The 21880-nt window shown below is 42.1% G+C and overlaps 1 long non-coding RNA gene across 1 annotated transcript; it reads left to right on the top strand.

Moving 5' to 3' along the window:
* The first annotated feature begins 4210 nt into the window (after positions 1-4210).
* Positions 4211-9995, top strand: LOC144311894 (uncharacterized). Its single transcript, XR_013377382.1, has 2 exons — positions 4211-4347; positions 9813-9995. It is a non-coding gene; the product is annotated as an uncharacterized LOC144311894 (long non-coding RNA).
* The last annotated feature ends 11885 nt before the right edge of the window (positions 9996-21880 follow it).

The raw sequence follows: 21880 nt of genomic DNA, 5'->3' as shown, positions 1-21880 counted from the left end.
GTTCTTGGCCCTGAATAAGCTTAGTTCTCCACAGCTTCCCACAAGGAAATTAAATTTTCAGGTCTTGCACAAAAGTTTAGTTATCACTAATAAAATCATTGGTGCTGTCACTGTAGGGTCTGTAGGAGTCTGGGGTGTGGAGGATGAATTTGACAGTGATGAGAAAATATTCTTCCTCCAGTATCCCCCCTCAGACATACAGACATGGGATGTATGCATGCACAGGCATACACATATGCGTACACAATGTGACACACTCCTTCAAGTACACACTAGCACAACCACATGCATATATTCACAGAAAGATGTACTTTCTCAGGGGCAGTTACTATCCCGAGTGATAGTTAAAAAAATTCAACCGATGTGCATTTTGGGGGTGTTTTCTTAGCCTGAGCTAAGCACTGAGGGAGGTGGGGACAAGAGGATGCTATGAGCGTGATTATGTCCTCCTCATCCTGCCTTCTAGGAGATTCCAAAGCAATGTACTGCGGGAGATAGAGACACTTCCCAGTGTTGGATAAAAGGTAGACTATGACAAAGACTTCTCAGGAGGTTAAGAAATTGTTCAAGATTGCCTCCTTTCAGGGCACCTGGGTGGTGTAGTGGGTTAGGCATCAGCCTTCAGCTCAGGTCATGATCCTGAGGTCCTGGGATTGAGCCCTGCGTTGCATTCCCTGCTCTGCAAGGAGCCTGCTTCTCCGTCTCCCTCTGCCCCTCCTCCTCCTCATGCCCACTCTCTCTCAAATAAAGAATCAAAAAAAAAAAAAGATTGTTTCCTTGCTTTCATGTATTTTTTAAATGGGATTCGTGTGTTTCACACATTCTCAGTGCAGTTTTGATCAATCAATCTTGTTCTGCATTGGTCTACATTTGAATATTAGATCTGCTACTTAAAAACAATGGCGCTTTTGAGCCTGGTTTCCTAGTCTGTATATAGGATATTAATATTACCTGTACATATTAAGGTTGTGTTATGCTGCAAATAGCAGAGCTCGAGTGACAGTGGCTTAACTAAATAGAGAGTGTTCCTCTCATGTTAACAAGCAGTACAGAGGTGGGCAATCCAGTATTGGTGCCATGGTTCAAGGAACTCATGAGGAACCTAAGCTGTCTTGCTGCCCAAGCACCCAGGGCCACAAGGTGGCTAAGAGATGAGTCAGTTTTACCTGTCCCCCTTTGAAGAGCCTCAGGAGAATCCCATTAAGTGAGTCCATCTTCCACTTCACTGGCCACATATGCCAGGATGACCAACTCTACCCTTAGGGGAAGCTAGAATATCAAGTATTTTAACTGAATACAGTGTTGCCTCAAACAAAACCAAGGTTCCATGAGGAAGGAAGAAGGGGAGACCCAGAGTACCTAAAACACTGTCTCAGAATCGTTGAGAAGATTCCCTGAGGTAATTTGCGTCAAACTTGGCCCAGTGCCTAACATGTGGTAACTGTTGTTTTTTTTTTTGTTTTTTTTTTTGTGTAACTGTTGTTATTATTTGACACTCTCCCCAGTGTCTTCTCTGAGGATCCCCTGGTGGGAAAGCCAACACTCGCTCTCCTCACTGTCCCAGGACTCCCTCCACCCATGATTCATCCCTCATGACTCAAGCCATCTCAGATTCTCCAGGAAGTCTTCCCTCAGCTGTCTGGTCCTCAACGATATCATCTGCTCTTTTGAAAACCTGTAGCACCCAATGATTATATCACTTGGTTCTCATCCAATATATATTTTCTGCTACAACTAAATCTACATTTTGTGTTTATTTTTCCTCTCAATTTATAAGGCAGACATTATGTTTTATTCCTACATCACAGCCTCAGAAGCTCTCATTACTGGTTCTCTTCTTTTCTTTTTATTGAAGTTTGATTTGCCAACATATATTATATCACCCAGTGCTCATCCCATCAAGTGCCCCTCTCAGTGCCTGTCACCCAGTTACCCATCCCCCCACCCACCTCCCTTTCCACAACCCTTTGTTTGTTTCCCAGAGTTAGGAGTCTCTCATGGTTTATCTCCCTCTCTAATTTTTCCCACTCGTTTTCCCTCCTTTCCCTTATAATCCCCTTCACTATTTCTTATATTTCCTGTATGAGTGAAACCATATGATGATTGTCCTTCTCTGAATGACTTATCTCACTCAGCATAATACCCTCCAGTTCCATCCTCCTCGAAGCAAATGGTGGGTATTTGTCCTTTCTGATGGCTGAGTCATAATCCATTGTATGCATAGACCACATCTTCTTTATCCATTCATCTGTTGAAGGACATTGAGGCTCCTTCCACAGTTTGGCTATTATGGACATTGCTTCTATAAACATTGGGGTGCAGGTGTCCAAAGGAGACATAGACATGGCCAACAACCACTGGAGAAAATGCTCCACATCACTTGCCATCAGAGAAATACAAATCAAAACCACAATGAGATACCACCTCACACTGGTGAGAATGGTGAAAATTAACAAGACAGGAAATTTCATTACTGGTTCTTACACATAGTAGGTGCCAATATTGAATAAATTATAGGGCATTCTGAAGTAGCCAGCTTTTTGTTCCAGTTGCTGATAGGGTTAGGAGGTGGCATGCCAGGGGTTTATTCACATATGTGCAATAATGAATCCCACTCTTTTGGCTATTTGTCATTCTGTCTACTTTGGTTGGCATAGCTAAGATGGCCAAGTCGTGGTCTAGTAAATATGCAATGTGGCCACTCTCTGAACAAGAGGGGATAAAAAGTGAGGTTTAGGATGCTATCTGAAATCAAGTCATCATTTTTTCCATCAGTTGAGGTCCTTCTGTGTACTAGGCATAGTACTGAGTATGGACCATTTGTTCTTGTATGCACAGCTTCTTCCCAAATCTTGAGGTAAGATGAACTCTATTGTTCAGCAATACTCACTTTCTTCAGGCTGTGAATCAAGGGGACTTCTCTGAGCTCATCAATTTCAAAACTATTTCCTAAATGAGCCCCAGCCTCTTGCTTTCAAAGGGACCCTTGACAAATAAGAAAGAAGAACATGAAGTAGGACTATTATGGGTTGGAAAGTTTCATATGTACCTGCCCCTTTCCTAGCCAGCTCGTGTCCTAGTTCCTATGGGGTCCCCAAATGAGCCAACCAGTAACCCCCTCTCTCCCAATGCAGTGGAGAGGAAAGGATTTGTCTTCAAGCCGATTGTTTCACTCCTTAAAGTGAGTGAATTCAGCAAATAATTTCTGAGCCTTTGTTGTGTATAAGGTACTGTGTTGGCATGGGTAACAAGAATGCAGATGTTAAATCAATTGAGTAACTGATTAGGTATTGGATTAGACTGTGCTAGCTAATGGGGATAGCTTTATCTTTTTAAGACTGATAGAGCACTTCCTGTGTCTATGAGCAAACCCCATGCTTACTGACTGATACACGTTTTCTCCTTGGATCCTCTGAGGGTTTATGTTCAAACTCTGAAACAGGGTAGAGAATAGACTAATTATCCTTTACTCCCCCACCCCCACCCTGCCACTTCCTGCTTTGTGTTGAATCCATGAAGGAGGAGGACAGGTTGGAAATATAAAAACAGTATGTGATATTCTGGGAAGAGACCACCTTTTTGGTTGAGGTGCCCCATGCCAATATGGGATGGCTTTATTATTTTTTTTTTAAATGAATTTTTTTTTCAGATTTTATTTATTTATTCATGATAGTCACACAGAGAGAGACAGAGAGGCAGAGACACAGGCAGAGGGAGAAGCAGGCTCCATGCACCGGGAGCCCGATGTGGGATTCGATCCCGGGTCTCCAGGATCGCGCCCCGGGCCAAAGGCAGGCACCAAACCGCTGCGCCACCCAGGGATCCCTGGGATGGCTTTAGTTGAACAGAAGTAGTTGCATTTTTAGGTTAAAGAGAGTTGTGCTGTCTCCGCCATGCCCTGCCTCTGAGTCTCTCTCAGGTCTGCTCAGTGTGGTTGAAATCTCAAAATGCCCCTACCACCCCATTTGATAGCAGAGAAGAATGTAGTTAAGAAGTCGGAATCAAGTGCTACGATGGAGTCACTGGGATATGGCTTGAGGGGACATCATAGCAGAGTCTCTAGTGATGGGCCAAAGCTGGAGCTCAGGGAGGATATAGCCAAGTCTCAGGATCAACAGAGCCAAGAAGAGATGCTGGGTCAAAGGGAGGACAACCTACATTTACTGTGCCACTGTTACATCAGTGGTAGACACTTCAGACATGGATGTGACAGGGGGGCAAGCCAACACCCAGGCCTAGAGGGATGCATACCTCAGTGAAGGCCAACCTGGACATTGGGTGATACCTGGACCTGCCAGGATGATAGGCATTATCTAGAACAGGTGACCCTCCCATAAGGCCAGGAAGGTAAGAAAAAGCCTTCTGGGAAGTTAGCTTCACCCCAGAGGATACAAGAATAAGGGAAAGGGGGAAACTGTTCAATTCAATTGAATAAGTTACCCCAAAGAGATGGGTTTTGGGCAGAGGAATGATGGCATTATCTTGCAGAGGAAAGAGTGAGAGCTTATTTCACCATTTGCAGAAACAGTGGTACCAGAATTGTGACTGTGAACTTTATATCCACAAAGGGGATTTAGGTAAAAACATTCTCAAGTATTTTCTTTTCTGGTCTTCTCTTGACTTCCATCTCAGAGAGCCTTCTTCATAAGCTGAAATGCTTGCCAGGACCAAGGTAGATATTAAACCCGTGAATAATGGCTGAGGCTTCATCTGTAGACTCCATGGTTCCCTGAGGGAATGCATATTCATATTCATCTTTTAATCAATGGAGAAACCAGAATATGATTCATCTCTCAGAGCTGAGGGAGAAGTCATGATGCCCTTGACTAGAGTCCCTTTGGCTTCTGGGTTTTTTTAGGTAGGGTCAAGGCAGCCCTGTGAGGAGCGCATGAAGGAAAGGAGGCAGGAGGTGCTGGGAAGGGAGGTGGTGGCTGTTTTGGACAAGGGCTCTTCCTGTCAGAGGTTCCATTTCTACCCAGACCCAGGCTCCTGCTTCAAACACCCACTCTCAGATTCATACCCTCACCACCACAGCGATGAGTGACCCTGCCTGGAGGCCCTTTCCCCTTCCACAGGCAGGAAGACGAAGGAATTATGGAAAAATAAAAACAAAAACAAAAACAAAACTGCTCTGTAGAGAGAAGAGGGGGCAATGAGGGGCAACTTCATTTCTCCCTTCCTTGGAGTATAAGCAATTCTACTTAATTTCTTTTGCACTAAATGAGGTTGCCAAGGAAATCGAAGTGGAGCGACCCCCACAGTGTGGGTTCAACTTACAGAAACTCAATATACTACCTCATAAACCAGATCAATTAAGAGGTGATTACTCACTTTACAGGCAACTGCTTTGCTTTTGCATAGGATTCCTTTACGGAATAATTCCCTAGGGCATCTAAGAATTTGCTTATAGATCATGAGTACTTGATGGAAGGCAGAGAAACAAGAGCCATCATCTGCTCTACATCCAGGAGGAATGAAGAAAAAAGATGAAGGATCACTGAAATTATGTAAATCTGTGGGAAAACAGGATGGATATCCCAAATTAAATTTATATGCAACTTTGCATAACATTATAAAATATTAGCTTTTGCAAAAACCTAACATTTACTACTATATGCTGAACTGAGCAGTTTATTTACATGCTTTCTCATGACAGCCATAGATGTAGATATTATCCTCACCTGTAGATGAGTAAACTGAGGCCCTGGATGGGAAGCCGCTTTTCAAAGATCACAGATATTTCAAGTTCCCATCAGGCCATGAATCAAGTCATAAATCCAACTGCGTGTGTGTGTGTGTGTGTGTGTGTGTGTGTCCTTTGTGAATTTGTTTTCTGTATGAAGCACAAGGGGTTAATCAACATTCATTCCTCTATTTGAAAAATGTTTTCTAAAAAGGAAACTATTTTTGGATAGAGTGAATTAAAGAGTAAACATGAGTCTCGCTGTTAGTTTATTTTCACTGAGTGCACACACTCCTCCAACGATAATTCATCCAGGATGTGAGCTGGAACTCATTAGAAGTCACCGGGCCTGGGGGAGAAGATAAAACCACGATTAGAGACATCTGAGCCTTTTAGGACAATTTGTTATCTTGGGTTTCACTTTTAATAGGAGACACTAATTCACACGAGAAGTCCCCAGGGCAAGCGAATAGTGTCTTGTAATTGTGGTGGGTCCCTGGGGTGTCCAGGTATGAGCTGGCTCCTGGGCTGGGCGAGGTGCCAGCCTGGGGACCCTTGGAACCTCAATCAGCGTGGCATGGTGGAGGGATGATCTCTTACTACTGCATGAAATGACATGACTCCAAGTTGTCCCTTATGAGCTATTTTTTTTTTTTTTAAAGATTTCTCCGTTCATCCTGATGGGAAGGTGAAGCCTGGGCCCATGAGATCAGGTTCAAAGCAGTAGGGTAGGAGAGAGGAGACAGTAACTATTCCAAGCATTGGATTCTCTCTGGTAGCTAAGTGGGTGAGAATGATCCACAGTGGGCCTCAGCTCCCTTGTCTGTAAAATGAGGAGGTGATGACACAGTCTCTCAAGTCCTTTTCAAACTGTGATAGAGTCAGAAGGGCAGAGTAGGAGAAAGACATCCTGGAGCTCAGTTCCCCGCTCAGCCCCTTCCCAGGCTGAGATGTTGGAATCATAACAGTAGCAGCGGGAGAATGTTGATTCTGTACTAAGTGCTGACATGATGCTAAATATGGTAAGTTCTGGGGCAATACTCTGAAGTAGGTGTTGTTCTCTTCATTTCACAGTTGAGGGACCTGGAGCACAGAAGGAACGTACCCAAAGTCACACGAACCCCAGCTGATTGCCTATAGGGCCTAACCACAACAGTCTTCATCTGTAAAATGGGAATAATGGCAAACCTTCCTCATAGGGTTTCAGTGAGGATGGAGCAACATCCTGAAGTAAAGTGCTTAGCATTGCTCCTGCTCACAGTAATAGCTAATTAAGTAAACTCTATTTGTTCAGCTCACAGAAGCTAATGGGAATAAGAGACTTAATTATTGTCTCTAAATATATGAAGGATTTTTAACGATTCACTTATGTTTCGTGCATATTGAGCCCCTACAGAGCCAGACTAAATGCTTGCATTATTCTTAAGTCTGTGTCATCCAGGAAGAGAATTTAATTTAAACAGGAGAAATTTAATTAGACATAAAAATAACTTGACCTTCATACTGGTTATAAAATTCCAGAATAAATGATTGCAATTAGCTATGAAGGTTGTATTCCTGGTGTTTAAATAAAGAATTACTATTTGAAGAGTTTCCCAGCACAGCTGTGCAGGTTGTGTACTGCACAAATCCAGGGGTTGCCACTTACAACATAGTCTATAGAAATAGCAATCTTTACAGTTCCTCAGCACACAAGCTGCATGGCCATTTGTGGCAGTCCTGCCTATTTGTTCTGAAGTGTTTAGGTACAAGCTTGTCCTGTTCAAGCTGTAGGAATTCATGACTTTGAATCAAAGTTGAGATGATCATCTAAGAAAGGTAAACCTGTGGCTTGCACAATACAGGTCATGAGTCAGGGTTCCATGGCAGTCACAGATAACACACCATGGCTTCAGAATCCCTCTCAGCACAACACTCTAGGGGGTAACTACCAGTAAATCAGATATATTGATAGCACTTTAGCTAAAGCACAAAAGCTGTTTAGCCCAGTGGCTTTGTCTGGAGTCTGGATGCCTGGGTTCAACACTGAGCTCTGCCACATATTATACTGGTGACCTTGGTGAATCAGAGTTTCTATTCTTTTTTTAACCTAAGTTGTGTGCGAATGTTCATGTGCATACTCACACACTGTGTATTTTTGACATCTCTGATACTGGGTATGCCATGCAGTTTCTGGTGCTAAACATTGCCCGTGCTCATGCACCAACCCTGCAGAATGCTGATGGTGTCCTGGGAACGCAGCCCAGAGATGCCAGAGGGGCACCCTTTTGAGAAACCCTGCATCATCAAAGCTCTGGGTGGTACCGAGGATAATCACATGGAAAGACTTGAGCATTGATGACTCTGAGTGGAAAAGTGTTGAGGCTCTAGGTGTAAAGCAGATTTAGGACTACCCTGACCAACTGGCTTCCCTTGAATATATATTTCTATGATTGTACAAAAATAATATGTGGTCTAAAAAAAAAATCTAGCCATGATCTTTTGAATGAAAACTGAGGTTTTGCTAGCCGCGGGGAAATAGAGGAACACCTGTTGGTTAGTGAACCAGAGGTGTCTGCCACACTCAGCAAGTTGCTTAGCTTTTCCTTGCCTCAGTGTCCCCATGTGTATAATTGCAATAATAATAAATACCTCAGAGGATGGTTTTGAAGATTAAATAATACACAGGAAGTACTTAGAATCGTGGCTGATATATGGTAAGGGCTCAAACAGTATTAGCATTTATTGATACTATTCTTCTTCTTTGTTGTTATTATTATATTATAGTTATTATTATAATGCCACCTTAAATCTAGGTGGATACTGAGGAGTTTATGTTCTGGTTATAGAGGCAAGACTTACATGTGGAAACCAAGAAGAGGGTCCCTTGCTTCCTAGTCTTTACACATATTCTTCCTTCTATCTGAAACATAATTTATCATCATCTCTCCCCAACCTTAGCCTGGCAAATTCCTGTTCATTGAGCTATGTCAGCTTAGTTGTTTCCCCTCTCTCCATTCTTTAAATATCCTGTCTATGCTGAACATTTCCATAATCTTCCTTATGATAGCAATATTATATTGTGATTTCCAGTGCATAACACAAAGTAGGTGTGCAGTGGGATTTTGTTGAATAAAGAAGAGAAGGAATGCATTTCACTTAGAATTGTTTTAGTTAGAAATGACAGAAAAACCTAATCTAACCAGATTGAATCAAAAGAGAAACAGACTTCATAACTGAAAAGCCCAGAGGTTGATTTGACTTCAGGTGTGGTTCGATTCAGGGGCTTAAATGATGGCATTACTATTCAGTTTAGTTTCATCTCTCAGCTTTGCCTTCCTGAGTGTTGGTTCCATTTCCAGGTTTCCTGTGACATTCCCTGGTATCTCCAGATGTTCATTTTTCCTCTAATCTTAGGGAAAAAGAACATGTTCCTCTTTCTCACTAGTTCCACCAATAGTCTCACTGAATCTTATGGGGTCACATGTCTCTGAAAAAAGCCACTGTGGCCAGAGGTGGAGTTGGGTAGAGGTTTCCTGTCCTGGAACACATGGACTGACAGTGAGAGGTAGATTCCCAAGGGAAGGTTTGGGATACTGTATAGAATGGGGCAATGGATACTAGACCACAGAACAACAGAAGTTCTCTATAAAATGAGTGAATGGATGGGTGAATAAATGAATAAATTACACAGGGCCAAGTAAGAAAATCAGTTATAAAGAAGAAAGAATAGAATTTATAGAATTTGTGGTAGAACAGAATAATGGCCCCCCAAAGATGTCCACATTATAATCCCCAGAACCTATGAGTATGTTACTTTACATGGCAAAGAGGAATTTAGGTTGTGGATGGAATTGAGGTTGCGAATCATCTGACCTTAAAGTAAGGAGATTATCCTGGATTGTTGGGGGTGTACCCAAAGTCATCACAAGGTTTCTTGAAAAAGGAAGACAGATGGGGCACGTGGTGGCTCAGTAGGTTAAGCGTCTGACACTTGGTTTCGGCTCAGGCCATGATCTCAGGGTCATGAGATGGAGCCCCACATCAGGCTCTCTCTCAGCTGGGAGTCTGCTTGAGATTCTTTACTTCTGTCCCTCCCCCTGCTTGCCACCTTCTCTCTCTCTCTCAAATAAACAATTTTTTTTTAAAGGTCAAGACGGAAGCAGAAGAGTGATGTGATGTGAGAAGGACTCAATCAACTGTTGCTGACTTGAAGATGGAGGAAAGGGTCTTGGGCCATGAAATGCAGGCATCCCCTAAAAGCTGGAACAGGCAAGGAAGTAGATTCACTTCTAGAGTGTCCAGAAAGAAACATAGCCATGCAACACCTTGATTTTAGCCTAGTGAGACTCATTTTGGATTTCTGAGATGCAGCACTATAAGATAATAAGTTTATGTTAGTTTAAGCTGTTAACTTTGTGTTAATTAGTTATGACAGCAATAGAAAGCTAATGGACTTCAGACAGAATAACAGATATTCTCTACAGAGCAGTTGAATGAAGGAATGAGTGATACAGGACCATGTAATGAAATCAGTGGTAGAGAGAGAAGTGCCCTAGAGTTCAAAGGAGTTCTTGACTATACCTACCTCATCTTTGTAGGTGTAGTCAAGAAAGGGCTCCTGGGGAAGGCAGGATTGTGGTTGTCGTATTTTATAAGCCCAACAAAAGGAGAGGGATTTCTGGCTGAGAAAAGTGGAGTGTTTGAAGGCAAGAATGAATTGACATTGGGATTGCAAGGTACAGTTGGAGGAGACTATGGGGTGGGGTTAGGTAGATAAGAAAGGGTGGCTGATGGGGGCTCTACAATCTGGGATAAGATGTTTCTATTCCAATTAGTCAAGAGAAGGCAGTGTAAATTTTTGAGTCGAAACCTCATGATGAAATAGTGGTGCCCAAGAGGAGTTAGAGATAATGGTGGCCAGAGGTGGGTGGGGCTGGCAGTGTGGAAGTGGGCAACAGGAAGCCCCCTTGCAGAGGCAGTGGCTGTGACTCAGTGGTTGAGTGGTCCTGAAGGAGGAAACAGAGGACCCTGAAAGGGGGGTTGTCTTAACTGGGACCCTTCTATGTCCGTGACTTCAGGTAATCAACCAAACTCCCTAGGTTAGATGAAAAATTTGGGGAGTTTGTGAGTTTTCCAGGGGAGAAGGCCCAATCATTTGTCAGATTCTCAAAGGGCCCTATGACTCCAGAAAGATAATATAAGTGGTGTCAATTCTTAATATACTTTATTGAAGTGGAACAAATATGCATAGAATATATACATAAAGAACAGTGTTCATATTATAAGCATGCAGCTTGCTGGATTTGTACAAAGTGAATAGCCCTGAGTAACCAGCGCCCAGATCCAAACCCAGCCCCCTACCAGTACCCCAGAAGCTGCTTCTCAAGCCCATCCTACCAAGTTCCTGGCACCTCCAGGCCATGGTATATGTGCTGCCTTGATTTCTGACTGCTGAGATAGGAAGCTGGGCGGCATCCCATCGGGCACATGGGAAAGGAGCCACCATTTCTAGAAGAGTAGAAAACCACACACTGGAGCTTTCTTCCAGGGGTTTCCAGAGAGAATTAGTTGAGAGAGCCACTTATGAGCTCTCCAAAATGCCCATGTGGCTTTAGCTCAGGGCAGGACCCCTCCAAGCAGACCTCCTTCCCGGGTTTCTGACCATCCGACTGTGGCCAAGCCCCAGCCCTTCCCCAGGGCCTGAAACCTCTGCGGCACTCCTCACTGTAATCCTAGGGGCTGGGCCTTGGGAAGAACAAAATCTAATTTGGGCATTTCACTTTGTGAGTTGATCATTATTTGGTTTCCCTTCCCAGTTTGGAATCAAGGGCCAAGAACGCAAGGCTCTTAAGTACATAGTTACCATGCGGTGCTTTCATGCTGCAGCCACAGGCTAGACCGATGCGCGGTAAGAGGATTAGCCACGAGCCCAGGCTGGTAAATATTAATAGGAAGTCATCCTGCCGGGGTGACGGAGCGCATTCCAGCAGATGGAGGCCGGAGGGGACATGGATGGCACGGAATAGGGTCCAGAGCCCATCTATTTGCCTTTTCAGACAATAGTCAAATGAATTACAGTAATTAGATTTCTAGCTCGCCTTCCACCTGAGTCCATAAGAAGCAGGGAACCTAAGCAAAAGAAATGAGGTGAAGGTTTTCATGGCCTCCCCAAGAATAATGGATACTGTCAGAGAAAAGAACCCAAGGAAGAATTGGATTTCCTCAGGGAGACACAGAGAATACGGGAGGGGATGAGATGGCCTTGAGTCCCCCTGGCCGGGGTCCAGGAGCACCTTGCTGCCCTTCCCCTGGCCACATCACCAAAGGGCAGGTCAGAGCCCATCACAGCCCATTTCCAGGGGCTGCCCTGATTGTTCAGTTCTGCAGAGACTTTGTGGTATCGATTTCTGTTGGGCTGGATGTCATCAGGGCTTCCAAGCTCCTTGTATTTTGGAGAGTTTCACAATGATGCTGTTTGTTCTCCTGAGTGAGGCCCGACCTGGGAAGGACTGTAAAGGTGTGGGACCTGTTTGGGTCCCTCCTCCTACCCTTTCTCTTCTCTGAGCCCTTCGGAAGCTTTGTAGCTCCTCCCTGTGTCTCCTCACACTCATGCTCTCCCTCCTCCAACCTGAGATGGCCTGCAGATCAAAGAACCCTGGCCCTTCAGGAGGCTCAGGCTGAGTTTTTGTGTACAAGAACTGTCTCGGACAGAGATGGTGCTTTTGGTGTCTGCTCTGCTTGTTTTTTTTTGACGTGTGTGTGTGTGTGTGTGGTTGTTTTTGTTTTGTTTTGTTTTGTTTTTTTTTGAGAAAATATATGGTCAAAGCTAATAAGATTTCAGAAAAAACTCTTTAAAATGTTAATTTTTCCTAATTGTAAGAGGGAATAAAGTATATTTATTTGAACATAAAATAAATAACATAAAAGCTGTCGAAACATAAAAATAAAGGGGCCCTGAAAACGTTCATTTAAAAGTGGCAGAGCAAATGGCTCTATTAATCTGGATTTCTGCCCCAAACCCAGCTAAATGATATTAGTTAAATGATGATGGGGAAACCCATAAAAACAAAGAAAGGGAAAATGAGAGAGAATGGAAGACAGGAGGTAGGCATGAGAGTAGGATTTTTTTTTTAAAGATGTTATTTATTTATTCATGAGAGACACAGAAAGAGGCAGAAACATAGAGGGAGAAGCAGGCTCCCTGCAGGGAGTCTGATCTGAGACTTGATCCTAGGACCCTGGGATCATGACATGAGCCAAAGGCAGATGCTCAACCACTGAGCCACCCAGGTGCCTGTAAAGATCTTGTTCAAGAATGTGGGCAGCTGTGACCTATGAGTCTGTAGCTGAAGAGCAACTTGACTTACCCCACGGAACCTTCTCACAGAAACTGGAACAGTGGGCTTTTCAGCAAGCCAGGGTGCAGGTGGGCCTGATCACAGGATGAGCTTCAAGTTTAATTAAGGAGCAGTTAGACCCTTGGAGCTCCTACCTTACGCTGAGCATCTGGGCAACTCTCCCTTCCGCACCCCAGCTGAAGATAGAATGTGCCTGCCCTGGAGAGCTTGCACCTGAGAGGTTCTGAGCTTGAGACATAGGTGAGCAGGGGATGATGAGACAGGGAGTAAGGAATGGGCTCTATGTTGAATGTGCCAGGTCCCTGCTCCTCCCACCACTCAGCTCCCAGAATGCAGCAGTCCACCTCACATCTCTGTACAGGTAGATTGGATGGTCGTTCTCAGGGGAACTGGATCAATACGAGAGAAAATCCTATAGGTACTGCACTTCAGATACTCCGAGGGGAGTGGATAGTCCTTCATGGTGGGCACTTCCCTTGCGAGTGAGTGAATAGCCAAAACTATATCTTAGTCCATTCTGATAGCTAAAACAAAATACCACAGACTGGGTGGCATATAAACAACAGATTTATTTTTAGTGCTGGAGGCTAGGAATTCCAAGCCAGCATGCAACCTGCCAATATATAATTATACATTATATATGTAATATATAATATACAGAAATATATTACAAATATGTATAATATACTATTAATTATATTAATACTAATATAATTAATGTAACCTGGTGGGGTTCTGGGTTCACAGCCAGTGCCTTTCCTCTGTATTCTCATATGGTGGAAGGGATCAAGGAGCTCTGTGGGGTCTCTTTAGTTAGAGCATTAATCCTATTTATGAGGGCCCACCTTCATAATCTAATTACCCTTCAAAGCCCCATCTCCCAATACTGTCACACCAGGCATTAGGGTTTTAACACATGAATTCTGAGGGGTTGCAAACATGCCATAACAGCCTCCTCTCAATGTAGCCAAATACTGAAGAAAGCATCTAACTTGAAACACAGATACCAAAAGAAATTATCAGGGGAAACAAACACAGAGGAAACAAAGACAATACAGTGATAAAAAGAAAGGTTTAAAAACATAGATTAGAATTAGCTTCAGAGAACTAAGAAATTATAACTAAGAGACAAGAAGAGAACGTTGTAAAAAAGCACTCAGCTTTTTTTTCCCTAAAGATTTTTTTTATTTATTCACAAGAGACCCACAGAGAGAGGCAGAGACATAGGCAGAGGGAGAAGCAGGCTCCCTGCAGGGAGCTCAATACGGACTCGATCCCAGGATCCCAGGATCATGACCTAAGCCAAAGGCACTCTCGACCATGGAGACACCCAGGTACCTCCATGGCTCAGCTGCTTGCTAGTTAAAAATATGGTAATGTGAATGAACGTTTCAGTAAAAGATGACATTAAAGTAGAGGAAATCTCTTACCAGTAGGTATAAAAGACAAGAGAAAAGATAGAAAACAGAAAGAAAAATAGAAGGTTTATCCAGGAGGCCAAACCCTCAATTAATAGGACTTCTAGGGAAAGGGGATAAGCTAAAGGAGAAGAGAATATCACAGAAATAATATTTCCTCTAACTGAAGGTCCTGGTTTCTATATGTGAAGTGTCCACCAACGTGCTCACAACAAGGACAGAAAAAGGACCCTCCTCACAAAGCGCATCATTGTTAAATTCCAGAATGCCAAAAACAGCAGTCCCAAAGTTTCCAGAGAGAAGAAACAGGTCATTTACCAAGAAGGGAAATCAGAGTGGCATGGGGCTCCTTAACAGCTACAGTGGAAGTTGCAAGTCAGTAAGGAGAACCTTTACATTGTTGAGGGGGAAAATGACATCTATTCTAGAGTTGGCTTCACAGACAAGCTATGAATCAAGTGTGAGAACTGAAAAATGGTGCTTTCAGATATATAGGATCTTGAGAATGTTATATCCTTCTTAGTTTGTGTTCTGCCATGTTGAACGTGTAAAAGAAGGAGGAGAAATCCATAGACTACAGGAAATAGAGGATCCAGTGCAGGGGAGAGCTGAAGGGAATTCCCAGGCAGATGGGGAATGAGGTTCCCAAATGAGACAGCTGCTTAGCTGGTCTCGAGGGTACCCAGTACTGGTTGGCTCTAAAGGATGGAGGGCTCCATAATGGATGTCACTGAGAGATGGTTAATGGACTTGGGTATACTGAGAGAAATCCTTAGAGCTCCGTGGGACCTTTGGGGATAAAACAGGTGACAGGCACTTAGAAAACTAAGCAGACAATAATGTTAGCCACAACCATAACAAAAATAAGGCAAGACAACTCCAGGGAAACCAAACTTGCACAGGAAAGAAAAGGATATGGTGTAGTCATGGTATGGCCACCTCTGTGAGCAATACCTACATAGGTACACTATTGCAAGTGCTGGATAATGACACAGCAAAATCATGATGTAAATATGTTAGGAGAGTAGAGGGAGAGGAAGGGTGGATGGAGAAGTGTGTGAGGTCATGGCCATACTGGGAAGCCAATAATGCATAAAAAGGAAAGTTCAGGAAGTACTGGCTTATGAACATTATTTTAATATATAGAAATAAATACCAGGAGAAACAGCCCAAAGAGCTGACAGTCATTGGCCCCAGGGAGGCAGTGAGAGCTACAAAGGGTGATAAAGGGAGCTCTTGTTTTTCTACTACAAGCCCTGTGGAACTATTTGACTTTTAAAATTTTTGTACAAATTACTCTGGTAAAATTCAACTTAAATTTGACAAAGGGGAAAAATAGACATTTTCTTTTTTTACCTTCTGCATATTAATTGTAAATAGCCTGGGGACTATTCTTTTGGCCTTCACTTTCTATGTGTAGTATAACACAAATATATATATTTTATTTTCCCATGATTGGATAGTTATCTTCCCTTGTGCAAATTGCCTTCCATTTTCTCTTTTTCACTTGTATCTTAGATATTTTTTTTCTGAATTAGATACGGTAATAGTAATACTTCTTAATGAATTTCTGCTTTATTAGTCACAACTGCAACTTTATTTTGGAGAAATAGCACTTCCTGTATGTGGAAGAGTACTTGGGGCCCCATTTGCTCTGGGCCTTTTCTTTGGCTGGCTCACCCCTGGGTATCATTTGTCCAAACTCCTACTCAGGTATTAACTGATGAGGCTTTAATAAATTATTACTTCTCCCAGACATATTTGCAACTTAATAGATAATTTCTGAAGATTAAATAACAACAGTATAACTTTAAGGACAAGCTACTCCCAGGGGTGACTGGGTGGCTCAGATGGTTAAGCATCTGACTCTAGATTTTGGCTGGATCGCGAAATTGAACCTAGTATCAGGCTCTATGCTGGGTGTGGAGCCTGCTTAAGATTCTCTCCTTTTCCCTCAGTCCCTCCCACCTTGCTTGCATGGGTGCTGTCTTTCTCTCTCTCTCTCTCAAAAAAAAAAAAAAAAAAAAAAAAAAGGAATGATCTACTCCTAGAAAAAGAAATCAGATATGTGGGTTGCCAGAGGCAGGAAGTGAGGGGGAACAGGAGGAAAGTGTTCCAGTTAGAAGATAAATAATTTCTAGGAATGTGGTACACAGCATGATGACTACAGCAGACACTGATGTATGGTGGTAGGCTATGAGTTCTTCTCACAAGGAGAAGAACTCCTTTTTTCTTTTTTGTATCTATGTGAGATGCTGGATGTTAACTAAACTGTTGTCATGATTTCACAATATATGTAAGCCAAATCATTATGCGGCACACTTTAACTTAAATAGTGCTGTGTCAATTATATCTCAGTAAAACTGAAAAAAAAAAAAAAAAGAATGAGCAACTAATAAGAAAATTCCAGGTGCTTTCCAAGAAAGTAGAGGGATTTTGTGTAACTAGAAGAGAATTTCTAATGGATATTATATATATAAAATATATAATATATAGAAACATTAAAATATGTATAATACACTAATAATTATATTAATTATATAATAATATAATTATAAATATTATAATATATAATTATATCATAATTATATATTATATTTATAATTATAAATTAAAATGTATAATTATAAATTATATATTAAAATGTATAACTATAAATTATATAATTAAAATATATAGTTATTGTATATAATGTATTAGAAATAATTTTTATAAATTACATATATGCAATTTCTTAACTCTACTTCCTATTTGACCAGAGGGAATTCCTCACTGTGTGCTCTGTCCTGCACTGTGGAATTCCTCTCTGTCTTCGGACCTGTGTGCTCAGACATGCCTACAGGGAGAGGGAGACATGCAGCAGACCCCAAGTCCATTTGTCCAACTAGAGATATGGGTAAGGATGGCAAGCTGTCTCACCTGGGCCGCCAGGGCCAGCAGGACCAGCAAGGCTAACACTGCTAATGGTAAAATGTCAAGGGGTCTTCAGTCAGGTTAGCCTCTCCTCTTCCCATGTGGAGGTGGGGTAAGCAGTGGAGAGAGAGAGATGAAAGTATGTCCTTCCAGGAGGAGAAAGGAAAGGATTCCCTACAATACCTAACAGAATGTCTGGCACTTGCAAATTGCAAATGACATATCTGATAAAGGGTTAGTATCAAAAATCTATATAGAACTTATAAAACTCAACACCCAAAAAACAAATAATGCAATTAAAAATGGGCAGAAGACATGAATAGACGTTTTTTCAAAGAAGACATCCAGATGGCCAACAGACACATAAAAAGATGCTCAACATTGCTGATCATCAGGGAAATACAAATCAAACTACAATGAAATACCACCTCACACCTGTCAGAATGGCTAAAATCAACAAAACAAGAAACAACAGGTGTTGGTGAGGATGTGGAGAAAAGAGAACCCTCTTGCACTGTTGGTGGGAATGCAAACTGTTGCAGCCACTATGGAAACGAGTATGGAGGTTTCATAAAAATTTAAAAGTAGAATTACCCTATGATCCAGCTCTACTAGACATTTACCCAAAGATCATAAAAATACTGAAACAAAGGTATACATGCACCCCAATGTTTATAGCAGGATTATCTACAATAGCCAAATTATGGAAACAGCACAAGTGTCCATTAACTGATGAATGAGTAAAGAAGATGTGGTGTATATATACACAATGGAAAATTACTCAGCCATCAAAAAGAATGAAATCTTGCCATTTGCAATGACATGGCTGGAGCTAGAGAGTACAATGCTAAGTGAAGTCAGTCTGTCAGAGAAAGACAATACCAAATGATTTTACTCATATGTGGAATTTAAGAAACAAACCAGTAAAGGGAAAAAAGAGAAAAAGAAAACCTGAAACAAACTCTTAACTAAAGAGAAAAAACTGATGGGTTATCAAAGGGGAGGTGGGCTGGGGGTATGGGTGAAATAGGTGATGGAGATTAAAGAAGGCACCTGTGATGAGCACTGGGCGATATATGGAAGTTTTGAATCACTATATTGTACAGCTGACACTAATATACCGTACATTACTAACGGGAATTAAAGTATAAACTTAAGAAAAAAGAATGTCTGGCACTTGGTGGTTGCTCAGGAAATGCTTATTAATGACAGGTAAAAAATGATCAGAAGCTAATGCAAAGCACAAAAGGAAGACAAGCTCAGAGAAGGCTTCGTGGAAGAAGGGGCACTTAGAGTTATCTACACCCATCTGCAGCCTGTCTGAGACCAGGGCACAGCCCATCTGAGATTTTGTTAGAAATTAGAACATTTACCTATGTAGCTAATACATGTGGAGTGGTACAGCCATGAGGTACACCTGTCATCACTTTGGTGGGGTGTTGGCTGGAACTTTGGAATCAATTAGCAATTGTCATTGAAGTTGAATATAAATAAGTGATATGATTTAGAAGTCTTTAAATTTCATTCCACTAAAACTACCTCATAAAACTTGTGCCTTCAGAGGGATTACTGACAAAAAGAAAAATAAATCTCAATAAAGCTTCCAATTACACTTGACTAACAACGGAATCATGTCCAAAAGTCATGTACTAAATGTGGACACTCTCCACCTACAATCCTTATCTATTAATCACCCTGCAGCCAGCCCAAACCCACACATGGATTTTGGATGACAGGTGGCACAATTAAAGAAACTCAGATGTCCCCAGAATCCATGATGGGAAGGAGGAAGAACACCAAGTATGGGAATCTATGTTTACAGAGGGCCGTGCTTGTAACATTCAGGAGCAGTGAGTATACTTTTTTGGCTGATTACTTAATGTCCTCATCAATCACTCTTCTTCTCCTTCAAAACTGTATCCCAGAGAGACTGCCTTCTTAAGGGAAGGAGGTTATTGACAATAATTTAGGAGTACTTAGGGAATATTACTAAAATTTGTGGATGATTAAATTTGTGAACTCCTAACAAGCGTGCCCCAGTGTGCCTGTAAGAAACAAGGTTGGGGCTGACCCACTCACTCAGTCCAGGCCTCTATTATGATGCTGGCATTTCAAGCATTGAGTGGACCAGCCGGCTGTACCTCAGACCATGTTCCCTCTTACCCCATCTGGTCAATAAAGCTATACCAGTGACCCGGTTCTTCCTCAGAGTGGCCATACCAACCTCACACTTTTGTTAGTGGGGCAGGAACAGGTTCTGGGTACTTTGGGATAAAGGAGGGCCTTAGAATCTTTCCCCTTCCCTTGCCAATACTAAATGCAGAGCCTCAAATTTGTCAATAGGACCCACCCACTGTAGCCCCCCATCTCTTTAGGCAGGCTTCCTTCTCTTGTGTTGTGGCTGAGCTTCCACCACGTAGCAGAAGGTAGAAGGGCATGGCCACAGTCAATCCAAGTTCATAGTAATCAAGCCTAGTGACCTTGGGAAGAAAGCAAAATCCTCCCAACCTATTTCGAAAGACTTAGAACTCTGGAAAAGACTTTTATCACTCTATCTTGGGTCCCTTGCTCAACTTTGAACCAATTTCTCTAGCTAGAGGGATGAGGATGGACCTTTTACTCATTAGTTCAGAGAGATGGTCAGGGAACTGAAATTGACAGTCCCACCAGCCTCACATGAGAAGCATAATGCAGGACAGAATGCCATAGATGGAGGGAGGAATAGGCACAGGGAGGCTGTTATCCAAAGAATCAGAGGAGAGAGATACTAGATAAAGCAAGGTAGAAGATGTCCTCCACACTGGAGAATTCAGAAAAAAATAAGCAATAAGGTTTGGAATAATGAAAAGAAGCAGAACATGGAGAAATTCTGGAGTAGAAGACAATACTTCCAAATTTTTTAGAGTGCTGGGAGCTTTAGGTATGGATGGCAAGGAGGCTGCTAAGGGCATCAGCTGGACCTTGTCACTACTGGCAAAGTGACTACAAGAGCCAGCCACATGTCTTCCTATATGAAGGTCAGCAGACAGTGCCTGGTTGGAGGAGACCAGGATACTGATCTTGGCAGCCTCTTGGTTTAAACTTATTTTCTCGAAATAAAATAACAAAGATGTCAGGACCTCTTCCTCACTGTTTTGGGAAGTTTCTTTCCCATTACTGGTGGTCATTGAACTGTCAGGAAGGCTGCCAATTTAGCTAAAGGAAATTCAGTGCTCTTGTTGAAGCCCTGGAGAAATTCATTGCATCTGGGCAGTTTGCAGCATGGTAGCGTGAGCTCTGATGGAATACCATGGAGAGGAAGGGGGGTATTGAATATTTAGAAACACAAAGTGAGCACGAAAACCACAGGGAAGATTGGGTCAGCTGAAAGAAAAAATCTGCTAAATTTCTTAGGAAGGGGAAGTAAATGAAAGTGGCATTCCCCTCACCTCCATCATATTTCCAAGGTAACATTTTGGTGTAACAGTATGTGTCAAAATAAACTTTTTTTTGCCAGGGATAGCTACAGACGCTGATTGATAGAGGCCACTTGGATTATTGTGTTAAGAAGGATTCTGAGACAGTGTCTGAGCTCACCTAGAAACAGTGCCATATCTGATACAGTGAAGCATTACTGTTCGTAGGAATGGAGCATGGTGGTGTACGTCCACTATATTTGCCTTCTTCAGGGACTCAAGAATCTCATGCTGAGGATTTATCCCAGGAAACAATTACAATGGAAGAAAAAGTTATATGCCACAAAAGCATTCTTCTTGATCTTATTTGCTCTAACAGCAATTTACCCCATGGAAGAAGATCACTTGTCAGAATTAAATGGTCGACCAAGAAGACCATATAGAAACATGGGGAAATGTGAGACATAATAATATTGAGTAAAAATAAAACATTTATATACATGTAATGGTTTTGATGATGTAAAAAAAGACATGATACACATTTATATGCATGGGGGTTATTTCTTTTATTTTTACTCATATGTGGAACCCAGTTTATATCACATAATAGGTACATGATAAATACTTGATGACTATTCTATTGGTTAGTTTTACATATTTTCACAGTAAAAGCAGCTCTCAGAAAAGGAACCACCAGAACAACAAAATCCAAGTTGCCAAAAGTTAATGTGTTTGTTTTTTCCTCCTTGAAAATTATAATTTGTTCTGCTTCCTCCAGTCCCATCACATTGAGGCTCCTTCTAGGACTGTACTGAGCAACTCCAAACACCCAAACTTCCATAAAATTCCTACAGGCAGTCACACTTCCCAACAAAAACTCCTCTGCTCCTCCTTTCCTCCTAGATGCTCAGGCTCAGGCCTCTGAAATTCTGAAATCATCCTTGTTTATTATCCTTCCAGAGATTGTTGATTTGCCCCAAAGGAAGCTTTTCTTTCATTCCGAATGGTCAGATAGACAACCAACTATGAGACTGGCTTCAACAGCATCTCCAAGGCCAGTTGAAAGCTTTTGATGAATTCAAAATTCAGAGCTTATGTCTATGCATATGGTTACTGGAGTGATTGACAGAT

This window comes from Canis aureus, chromosome 4, assembly GCF_053574225.1.
Source record: "Canis aureus isolate CA01 chromosome 4, VMU_Caureus_v.1.0, whole genome shotgun sequence".
Classification (NCBI taxonomy): Eukaryota; Metazoa; Chordata; class Mammalia; order Carnivora; family Canidae; genus Canis; species Canis aureus.
The sequence above is the reverse complement of the archived record's forward strand: the minus strand, read 5'-3'. Positions and strand labels throughout refer to the sequence as shown.